We start from the raw sequence: 12,141 nt of genomic DNA, 5'->3' as shown, positions 1-12,141 counted from the left end.
CCCTCCTGACAGCTGGGACCTACCACACTACTAGGAAAAGGGCTATAGAGGATATGGACACTAATGGCGCACCAGACATGTGGTGCGCCACTACTATATACTAATGGCGCACCATGTGTTGGTGCGCCATTAGTGTCCAAATACTAATGGTGGACCACATCCACGGTGCGCCATTAGTAACAATTTTTTTTTCAAAACTAGTAATGGCGCACCAGGGGATAGTGCGCCATTACTAGTTAAACTAGTAAAGGCGCACCAGATCCATGGTGCGCCACTAGTAATTTTTGTTCAATTTTTTTTAAAACTAGTAATGGCGCACCAGGAGATAGTGCGCCATTACTAGTTAAAACTAGTAATGGCGCACCACATCCACGGTGCGCCACTAGTAATTTTTTTCAATTTTTTTTATTTTTTTCAAAACTAGTAATGGCGCACCGTGTGTGTGGTGTGCCATTACTAGTTGAACTAGTAATGGCGCACCACTCCCACGGTGCGCCATTACTAGCTTTGACCAAAAATCCCCCGAATGCACAACCCCCCCCCCCCTTTGGACCGCCTTTTCAGTTAAAAAAAATAAAAGAAAATGATGGAAATGTCAAAAAATAAAAGAAAATAAGTTTCCCATGTGATATGTGGTCTAGTTGTTGGGAAAATTTACAAATATGATTTTCGACTTTATTTGCAAAATCTCTTTGGAAATTTGTAAAATGGGCATAACTTTTGCATACGAACTCGGATTAAAAAGTTTTTTATATGAAAAATCATCTACTCAAAAAGTTACATCCAAATTTAACCAGGGGAACCCAATTAAACATTTTAAAAATCCCCAAAAACCTAACAGAAAAAAAGTTATGGGGCTTTCAAGATCTAGAGGCTAAAAAATTCAAAAAAATTCAAACTTACTAGTGGTGCACCGTTTGCTAGGTGCGCCACTAGTAACCGAAAAAATGGTTTTGAATTTTTTTTTTTAATTTTTTTTTCAAAAATTGATACGTAATATGACCGGGAAGTTTGAAATATTTTTCAAAATTTCATCATAGTCATGAACATGAACAAAGTCCTAGACATCAATAAGGTATAATAGGATTGATATGATAGATATATATCAATAAGTGCCTGTTAAGTGAGGTGGTGCTGGGTTGGATAGAACTGCAAAGTTAAGCGTGCTTGGACTGGAGTAGTGTGAGGATGGGTGACCTTCCGGGAAGTTTGACCACCTAGTGTGATTTGACTTGAGATTAAGCATATTGACCCGAGATTAAGCCATAGTGACCCGAGATTAAAAAAAATTGAAAAAAAAATTCTGAAAAAAAATTGAAAATTTTTTGTTACTAATGGCGCACTTCTATGTGGTGCACCATTAGTATCTGGTATACTAATGGCGCACTGTGGGCTATACTAATGGCGCACTGCCTGGTGCGCATTAGTAATGGCGCACTGCCTGGTGCGCATTAGTATACCAGATACTAATGGCGCACCAGTGGTGCACCATTAGTATTTAATACTAGTTGCGTGGTACTAGAGTCGCACCAGTAGTGCGCCATTAGAAGGCAAAACTGATGCGCCACTAGTAGGCCTTTTCCTAGTAGTGCCAGTTACATCTTCGCACGCAAGGAAGTGTGTCCGTCTTACGGGAAAATAAAATGATTCTCCCCCCTGACCGCTGGGATCCACCATCAGTAACTTCGCACGCAAGGAAGTGCCTCCTTATCCTCCCTAACAGTCGGGACCCACCTGGTCAAAGCATATGTAGCATTGTCATTCTGGTCGCGCATGTGTACGTACATACTGGTCGACCGGTCTCTCTGCAACGATGAACCGTGGCAGAGCAAGCAGTGGCACGTGTAGTAGTAGAGCCCCTGACGTACTAGTTTAGGCAGTCCAGTCAAAACCGTGTACACGTACGTACAACCAGATGCCAAAAATATGGCCATGTATATACATACGGGCGGGGTCTCGAACGCCTACTCACGCATTTGTATGACTAGGGCTCGTGTACATGGAGAGGCAACAGACGTCAGCAACGACGTCCTATTTATTGGAAGCCAACCGGCTAGGTCAAAACAGGGAACCGCGTCGTGTTCATGGGGAGGCAACAAAATGCGTTGTTTTCATCGGGAGGCAACAGAATACATCATGTTCATCGGGAGCCAACCGGCTTGGACGGAACAGCCGAAACGAGGCTTGGCGTACCACAGAACGGAGGAAACGGGCCTTCTATTCAATCGCGTACGGTCGAAACTGGGTCCTGTTCACCGGGAAGGGTCTGGCGTACCGCAAAATGGTGGAAACGGACTTCTGTTCGAGCTCCTACGGTCGAATCGGGGGGTGCCATTGATCGGGAGGGGTGTGGCATACCGCAAAATAGAGGAAACAAACTTCTCTTTGACCTCCTACGGTTGAAAGAGGGGTCCTGTTCATCGGGAGGGGTGTGGCATACGGCAAAACGGGACTCCACGGGCTACTGTTCATCCACTGTTCCTCTAGCCTCCACCTGCTACTGTTCATCCACCGTCGACTTCCTCCAGCCTCCATCGGCTACTGTTCATCCAGCCCTCCACGGGGTCCTGTTCATCCAGCCTCCACCGGCTACTGTTCAACCAGCCCTCCATGGGGTCCTGTTCAACCAGCCCTCCACATACGGGGTCCCTCCACCTGCTACTATTCATCCACCCCTGCCTCCTCGATTGGGGTCCTGTTCATCCAGCGGCAACAACCTCTACTACCATGGGATCATGTTCTTCCAACCCCCACCAGGAACTATTCATCAAGAGGCAGCTTCGATCGGCTTCAATTAGCAGCAGTGGTGAAGGAATCACTCGGGTTTAGTTAACAGCAACTGATCGATCGGGGTTCAGTAACGTAGCTAGTGCAATCGCTCGGGTTCAGTTAAAGCCCAACGCCTCTCTCGAGTTCAGTTAGAGCGCAACGCCTCGCACACACGCGCGTACGTGTACGAGAGAAATGCGCAAACCTCCATGCATCGCTCGGCCCCGACCACCCACTATAACCGGGAACTCCCCAAAATTTTCCTGGCCCTCGCTTCTACCGTGATTTTTCCGTCATGGACGGCCCAAAGAATGTCATGCAGGTGCGTCTCAGGCCCGCCCAGGATGAAAATCCCATTTTCTGTCATGATTTTTGGTCACAGAAGTAGGAGCCCACCACATCAATGATGATACAGGGTGTTTTCATAGTTATCGTCATAGAAGTGTCATAAGTATGACAGAAAAAATTTCATTCGTCCCAAAATTTCACGGATGTGTCTCATTTTGTAGTGTCTATTGCCCTTCCGATGAAGCATGAGTATTTTACCTCAGACCTACGGGTCCATAGCTAGTAGCTAGATGGCTTCTTCTCTCTCTTTGATTCTCAATACCATGTTCTCCTCGATGTTCTTGGAGATCTATCCGATGTAATACTCTTTTGCGGTGTGTTTGTCGAGATCCGATGAATTGTGGATTTATGATCAACTTATTTATGAATATTATTTGAATCTTCTTTGAATTATTATATGAATGATTTGATATCTTTGTAATTCTCTTCGAACTATCGGTTTAGTTTGGCCAACTAGATTGGTTTTTCTTGCAATGGGAGAAGTGCTTAGCTTTGGGTTCAATCTTGCGGTGTCCTTTCCCAGTGACAACAAGGCACATATTGTATTGTTGCCATCGATGATAAAAAGATGGGGTTTTCATCATATTGCTTGAGTTAGTTCCTATACATCATGTCATCTTACTTAATGCGTTACTCTGTTCTTCATGAACTTAATGCTCTAAATGCAGGCAGGAGTCGGTCGATGTGTGGAGTAATAGTAGTAGATGCAGAATCGTTTCGCTTTACTTGACACGGACGTGATGCCCATATTTCATAATCATTGCCTTAGATATCGTCATAACTTTGCAATTTCAATCAATTTCTCGACAGTAATTTGTTCACCCACCATATTATTTGCTATCTTGAGAGAAGCGTCAAGTGAAACCTATGGCCCCCGGGTCGATTTTTCATCATATAAGTTTACATCTACTATTTTCAATCATATAAATTTCCAGTCTACTATTTTGCAATCTTTTACTTTCCGATCTATAAACCAAAAATACCAAAAATATTTACTTTATCATTTGTTTAGTTTCATCTATCTCTATCAGATCTCACTTTTGCAAGTAACTGTGAAGGGATTGAAAACCCTTTATCGCGTTGGGTGCAAGTTTTTTGATTGTTTGTTCAGGTGTTAGGTGATTTGTGCGTTGTATCCTACTGGATTGATACCTTGGTTCTCTAACTGAGGGAAATACCTATCTCTACTTTGCTGCCTCACCATTTTCTCTTCGAGGGAAAAACCAATGCAAGCTCAAGAAGTAGTAGGAAGAATTTCTGGCGCCATTGCCGGGGAGATCTACGGCAAGTTAAGACATACCAAGTACCCATCAAAAACTCTCATCTCTTGCATTACATTATTCGACATTCGCCTCTTGTTTTCCTCTCCCTCACTTCTAAAATGATTTTTGAAAAGATTGGCCCTCTTCTTTGCCTCTTTCTTCGCCCCTCTTCCGTTCGTCTTCTTCATTTGCTTTTTGCGTGCTCGTGTGTTGAATTGCTTGCTTTCTCGCGATGGCTAAAGAGAATACCAAATTGTGTGACTTTTCCAACACTAATAACAATGATTTTATAGTACTCCGATTGCTCCCGCCACTAGTGCGGAATCTTGTGAAATTAATGTCGCTTTGCTGTATCTTGTTATGAAAGATCAATTTTCTGGCCTTCCTAGTGAAGATGTCGCATCCCATCTAACCAATTTTGTTGATTTGTGTGATATGAAAAATAAGAAAAATGTGGATAATGATATTGTTTAATTGAAGCTATTTCCGTTCTCGCTTCGAGATCGTGCTAAAACTTGGTTTTCATCTTTGCCTAAAAATAGTATTGATTCATGGAATAAGTGTAAAGATGCTTTTATTTCCAAGTATTTTCCTGTCGCTAAGATCATCTCCCTTAGGAACGAGATTATGAATTTTAAGCAACTTGATCATGAACATGTTGCACAATCTTGGGAGAGGATGAAATTGATGATAAGAAATTGCCCTACTCATGATTTGAATTTGTGGATGACTATACAAAACTTTTATGCCGGATTGCATTTTGCTTCTAGAAATCTTTTAGATTCGACTGCGGGATGCAAATTTATGGAAATCACTTTAGGAGAAGGTACTAAACTCCTAGATATTATTATGGTTAATTATTCTCAAAGGCATACCGATAGATCTTCCACTAGTAAAAAAGTGCATGTGGTTGAAGAGATTATTGTTTTGAGTGGAAAGATGGATGGATTTATGAAATTATTTGCTAGCAAGAGTGCTTATTTTGATCCTAATGATATACCTTTGTCTACTGTGATTGAAAATAATAATGAATCTATGGATGTGAATTTGGTTGGTAGGAACAATTTTGGTAATAATGCGTACAGAGGCAATTTTAATCCTAGGACGTTTCCTAGTAATTCCTCTAATAATTATGGTAAATGCTACAACAATTCTTATGGAAATTATAATAAGATGTCCTCTGATTTTGAGAATAGTGTTAAAGAATTTATGATTTTGCAAAAGAGATTTAATGCTTTGGTTGAGGAAAAATTGCTTAACATTGATGATTTGGCTAGGAACGTGGATAGAATTTCTCTTGATGTTGATTATTTGAAACTTAGATCTATTCCACCCAAGCATGACATAAATGAGTCCCTCAAGGCTATGAGAATTTTCATTAATGAGTGCAAAGAAAGAACCGCTAAGATGCGTGCTAAAGGAGATTGGTTTATAAAAACATGTTCTTCTAGTTTCCATGAAAATAATGATGAAGATCTTAAAGTGATTAATGTGACTGCTATTGAATCTTTGTTTTCCAATTTAAATCTTGATAAATATAGAACTGGAGATGAGTGAACTTTAGTTAAAAGGCGTCCCAATGATTTGGAGTTTTTAGATCTTGATGCAAAAATTGATAAAAGTGGGATTGGAGAGGTCAAAACTTTAAGTAGCAATGAACCCACGCTTTTGGATTTCAAGGAATTTAATTATGATAATTGTTCTTTAATAGATTATATTTCCTTGTTGAAATCCATGTTGAATTCTCCTCATGCTTATAATCAAAACAAAGCTTTTGTTAAACATACCGTTGATGGTATGATGCAATCTTTTGAAGAAAATCTTGAATTGGAAGTTTCTATTCCTAGAAAACTTTATGATGAGTGAGGACCTACTATTAAGATTAATATTAAAGATTATGAGTGCCATGCTTTTTGTGATTTGGGTGCTAGCATTTCCGCGATTCCAAAAACTTTATGTGATGTGTTAGGTTTCCGTGAATTTGAGGATTGTCCTTTAAATTTGCATCTTGTAGATTCCACTATTAAGAAACCTATGGGAAGGATTAATGATGTTCTTATTGTTGCAAATAGGAATTATGTGCCCATAGATTTCATTTCTTGATATAGATTGCAATCCTACATGTCCTATTATTCTTGGTAGACCTTTCCTTAGAACGATTGGTGCAATTATTGATATGAAAGAAGGAAACATTAGATTTCAATTTCTGTTAAGGAAGGGCATGGAACACTTTCCAAGAAAGAAAGTTAATTTCCATACAAATCTATTATGAGAGCTACTTATGGATTGCATACCAAAGATGACAATACCTAGATCTATTTGTGTTTTTATGTCTAGCTAGGGGCGTTAAACAATAGCGCTTGTTGGGAGGCAACCCAATTTTATTTTCGTTCTTTGCTTTTTGTTCCTGTTTTACTTTGAATAATTCATCTAGCCTCTGGTTAGATGTGGTTTCGTGCTTTAATTAGTGTTTGTGCCAGATGGCTTACGGTGATAGTTGTTTTGATCTTGCTGAAAAATAAAAACTTTTGGTCGCAGGAAAATAATTTTTAAAATTCACTGGAACGTGCTTTTGATCTGAATTTTTTACACATGATTATATACAAATTGCCTAACTTTTCTAAGTTTTTAGAATTTTTGGAGTTACAGAAGTATACGAAGTTTCCAGATAATACAGACTGTTCTGTTTTTGACAGATTCCATTTTCATTGTGCTGTTTGCTTATTTTGATGAATCTATGAGTAGTATTGGGGGGTATGAACCATAGAAAAGTTGGAATACAGTAGATATTCCACCAATATAAATAAAGAATGAGTTCACAACAGTATTGTTGTGGACTTCACATGGTAGATGCCCTAGCAAAAGGACTTAGGTGTGGAGCCATCGCAACTAGGTTAGCTTAAAGGGATTGATCGGGACAAAGGACATATAGAGTTTACCCAGGTTCGGCCCCTCTGAATGAGGTAAAAGCCTACTCCTGCCTTTGGTTATATTGCTTGGTTTTCGATTAATAGGGAGCGAATACGCTTGGCCTAGTGCCCGGTTGATTGTTTCTTGAGTTAACCCGCCGCCGGGTCACCCCTTTATATATAGGTTGATGCCCGGTGGCTTACAGAATCCCGGCCGACTCACACAAATGTGACCCGCACGGTTTCTAACTAAGTTTGCCTTATAGAACAAGTTAAACATATGGCGGCTCATCCCTCTAGGCCTTGAGTTGCCTCCGGGCGTTGTGCCTTCAATAAGCTTGATCCATGAACCACCATCTTCATGCTTAAGTCGCCAATGGCACGACCCGGCCCCTCCTGGGCAGTTCATACCTAGGAGTTATATCCCCAACATTAGGCCCCAGGTTGATTTGAACTTGTTCACATCAATCTCCACCACTTGACTTGGCAGAATCTTCCATTATCAAATCCTTACCAATTCGCTGTAACCTGCCATGACGTCACATCGCAAAACCATGGTAACCCGCCATGACATCACACGCATTAATTCTACACAAGGCCCAGGACATCTTAACAGATCTTTATCTTAATAGACTTCCCGAAAATCGAGGCGTCCATATAGCCACACAATAAATTTCATCCTCCTCGATTCCTGCGCATGTCGTCCAGTCACCTCCTTATAAATAGGGACAGGGGCCCTTTATGCCTTTTTTTAGCCCCACCTCTACTTCTTCTCCTTCCTCGCGCTAACTACCACCGCTCAAGTTCCGCTGCCATCATGTCTAGTGACATCAACCCCGACCACTGCATCAACCTAACCATGTCCAGAGATCGCGGCGCCCCTCCGCTGTTCATCAGCATCAACATGTACCCTTTCTGCTTCGTATCAGATCTGCACTAGGGTTCACACAGTTCATTGGAGTTCTTTCATGTTCATCAAAACTCCTCCATTGTCCCCTTGCTAATGCTTAGTTCGATCCAATCTTAATGCAAACTTGGCGCAACAGTAGTTTTAGCCTTTGTTTCCAAACACAGATGCGTTCCGTCCTCCTGGGACACAAAGCCCAGCTCGCGTGTTCTTCCACCGTGGTAACTAGATTTAGTAATTATCCTTATTTTTGGAGCTGCCATAGATCCAAAATTATAAATAGAATTTGCAAAACCTGCTTATCCAGCACTTAGAAAAACTTCACTCATAGATTAGTCGCACTACAATCGCGCGGGCGGCTTATACGATAAACCGTAACACGCCATATAGCATTAGTCCCATTTTTAAGCCGCCAATATATGTTCACAATCTGTATAACCCGACATATGTATTAGCCTTGCACTTACTTTTTGATCACTGGCCAGCTTAACTGCATGACCTTAATCTGACAATTTTTTCTTTTTAAGATTTCATCAACAAAGATGAAAAAAACTGTTACTTCATGCAACTGGGTCGTCTCCACCGTTACGGAGGAATCTCTCAATGCACATGTTAAAGTGGGCATCATAGCACCGAAAGAGGCTATCCATTGGAGAGCTCTAGGAGATGAGGCTATACCCGCCCCAAAGGAAGGCGAGGTCATAGTCTTTGCTGATCATATGCTCTAGGGTTTCTCACCGCCCGACTCAAAGTTTTTCTATGACGTGCTGCATTTCTTTCAACAAACCCTCAAGATATAGGACCCAATTCCATGTCTAATATCTACAATTCCAAGTTTTTTGCGAAGTATATCTTCAACAAGAACCCACTGTGGATTTGTTGAGAGAATTCTATTACTTGAACCGCCAAACTGAGTTCACAGACGGACCCAGCTTATAACTTGGCGGGATTTCTATTCAAAGACAGAAAGAAGCCATTCTTCCTGCAGCTGCACTTCCCAGCCACCCGAAGGACTGGAACCAAACTTGGTTTAATTGCCAAGATACCCCTCCAGTGGGTGAAAATCCTTTGTCGGGATTTCGTGAAACCGACTTAGCTGAAGACACCCTCTACCCGATCGGATCAATGCCGGAGAATGGGCTAAGTATATGCCCATCTTTTCAAAGACAAGGGCCTTCATGACCAACGGGTTGACCGGAGTTGATCTAGTCCGATGCTGGGTTGCCTGGAGAAGTTTACCATTGAGCCGCCGGCCTGGCTTAATGTTCGAGTACACCGGTGACCCCAAGGATCCACAGCGTCACTGCCAAGTGTGGCTAAAGGATGAAAATATCAACAGAATGAAAAAATGTTGCATAATGAGAGTTGGGAAAAATTGCAGCAAAATAGGGTTGAATCCCTTTTGCACCCTTAACAAGCCTCTAGCTGTAAGTACTTTGAACCACTTCCAACTCATTCCTCATCTGCAGAAATTATTTCCTCACAACCCGCTTGATTTCTTTAGGCTGATTCCCCATTTTGGGACAAGAAACTTCAAGACAAGCCATCCAAGAAAGGTCGGGGAAAGAACAAGGCTGTCACCTGCCAAGAACAAAACCAACCCCTCAGAGTTGTTTACTTTGGATGACGATGAGTCGGGGGAGACCTTGACTCCCTTGGCTCCTTTTTCAATTATCTTATTTACACTAATTACCATCAGGAAGAAGCGAAAGCCAGCAATGAAGGTGGTGAAGAGGTAACTAGCCTTTCCTCCGACTCAGAGCCTTTGTCAAGACAGACAGTTTGACAAGTGAGTCAGAAAGTAAGGTTTTCTCACCCTTTAGCTTACTTGGATCCAAACTTTATTTTGAAGAAACAACAACATGAAGCTCAGCGCACAACCCGGAATAGCGGAGGTGGAGAGCTCTCCTCCGGTTTACCCAACACTCCAGCTCCTCGCGAGCGCCGGAAAGAGGTGCCTCCATGTTAAAACTCTTTTTATCCAAAGGCGGGTCTTGTTCGCCAACCACTTAATCCTTCAGACACAAACTATCAGGGAACTTCAAATTCCTCTTATGGCGACTCAATAGGGAGTCACCTGCCGGCTTTCAAAATTGCCCCTGGGTAACAATTCTTGCATTCGTTATTTTAACTTTGTAAACATATATACTGATCTCTTTGTTTTTTCCTTTTTCAGTGGAATAGACAAGCCAAGCAAGAAGGCCAAAACCAATAACCTAGTTGAGGACCCCTAGGTGCATGGGCCAGAAAAACAACTACCAGAGTCTGAAGCCTCAGTTCAGAATATTTAGAATATTGCTGACGAGCCGCCACCAGTAATTCCAGAGGCCTCTGTGGACCCCATGAACATTGATTCATCAGGCGCTAATCCGGCAAGCCCTGCCAAGCCTGCTGAAGATACTGAAGACGTTTTTTTTCACTGGCAGCACTTATATAGGACTGGGGAATCCTATGGTTTTAGCCAAACATTCTGCCAAAGAAGAGCTCGTTGAAAGGTGGAAGGTCAAATTTGACCTAGCCAACTACTCACACCTGGATGTAAATGAGTTATTCTCTGGCTACCTGAACCAACTTCATATTGGCCGTGATCTTGAAGTGGACATCGTGAAGAAGATGCGCCAAAAATATGAGGTATGAACCTTTGTCTCTTCCATTTATACACTTATTCAGCCCCTAAGTCTTAGCCATAAGAAAGTAGTGATTATGGTAAAGACTTTAATTAGTATGTTGTAGGAAACTTCAAGCCATAGCCCCCATGAACCGGCTTGTCTTGACAAAGATGAGCTGGATCATTTAACTCATAGAACAAAACTTTGCCTTATAACCTTCCCAGGCCAGGTCATCTTTGAAAAAAGATCAGCCGGATCTTTGTGCACCTTGAAAGAGCTTTTCCACACATTAGCCCCCAAGTGCCAAGTGCAATGCTTGCAAAGGGCTTGGGACTTATATGTATTGTACCTTGTCATTTCTGTTGTTGATTGTTTAATATTTTGCTTATAGGAAGCCGCAGCTCAAGCTGAATCCCAATTGGCCGATTTGAAAAGCCGGCTTGAACGACAAGAATCTGAAACCTAGAAGGCTGACTCCAAATTAAAATTTAGCCTGGATGAGAATGAAAAACCGAAAACTGGGTTTCCTGCAGAAAGGACCACCTGGGCTGAAGAGAAGTCTGCCTTAGTGCAGGGAGCTGAAAATGTTGAATCATCTTTGCAAGAGGTCACCGCAGAGCTCACCGGTTTAAGGTGCCACATTACATAGATGACCAGTGCTATCTTCAGTAAGCAATAGTGAACACTTTGATCCATTTCAATGCTAAACTTCTTATCCGCCTGGCGACTTAACTCTATGTTTCTATGACAGGCCCCAGGAGCACCAACCTTGGCCAAGATATGCTGGTGAAGCTAAAGGCGGTTTATACGCTAGTGGAGCAATTATACACCGGTGCTCAGCGCACAATCGTTGCCATCTCGCATACCAAGCAAGATCCTTCTCTTCTCAGGGATGTGTTGAATAGAATTCTTTTATGTCCGTAAGAATTGAGGAAATGAAGCAATCATCTGCTAGAGCCGGCGCTGTCACCGCCCTGAGCTGGGCGAAGGCATGGCAGGTGAAAGTGCATTACATCGACTAGAGGGGGGTGAATAGGCAATTTTTATGAATTCTTCACTGAGGAGTTTCAGGGTGAGGAAATTCCTAAGCAAAGAACTACTTGCAGCGGAATAAGTACTCAGGTATAAGCATAACAGAGCAACAACATAGTCATCATGATGAAATGAAAGATAAACACAGAGTACAAAAAGCGTAAACACAGGATAACCAAGATGAAGACAAAACAGACTGAAGAAATAGGATTGAAGAATTAGAGAAAGTCTTAAGTCAATGTCTTCAAACAGTAATGATCAGGTACATCAACACATAACTGTGGAAATGAAAGGTTGAGGAAATA

Source organism: Triticum aestivum, chromosome 6B (genome assembly GCF_018294505.1).
Source record: "Triticum aestivum cultivar Chinese Spring chromosome 6B, IWGSC CS RefSeq v2.1, whole genome shotgun sequence".
Lineage (NCBI taxonomy): Eukaryota > Viridiplantae > Streptophyta > Magnoliopsida > Poales > Poaceae > Triticum > Triticum aestivum.
This window is presented reverse-complemented; position numbering follows the sequence as displayed.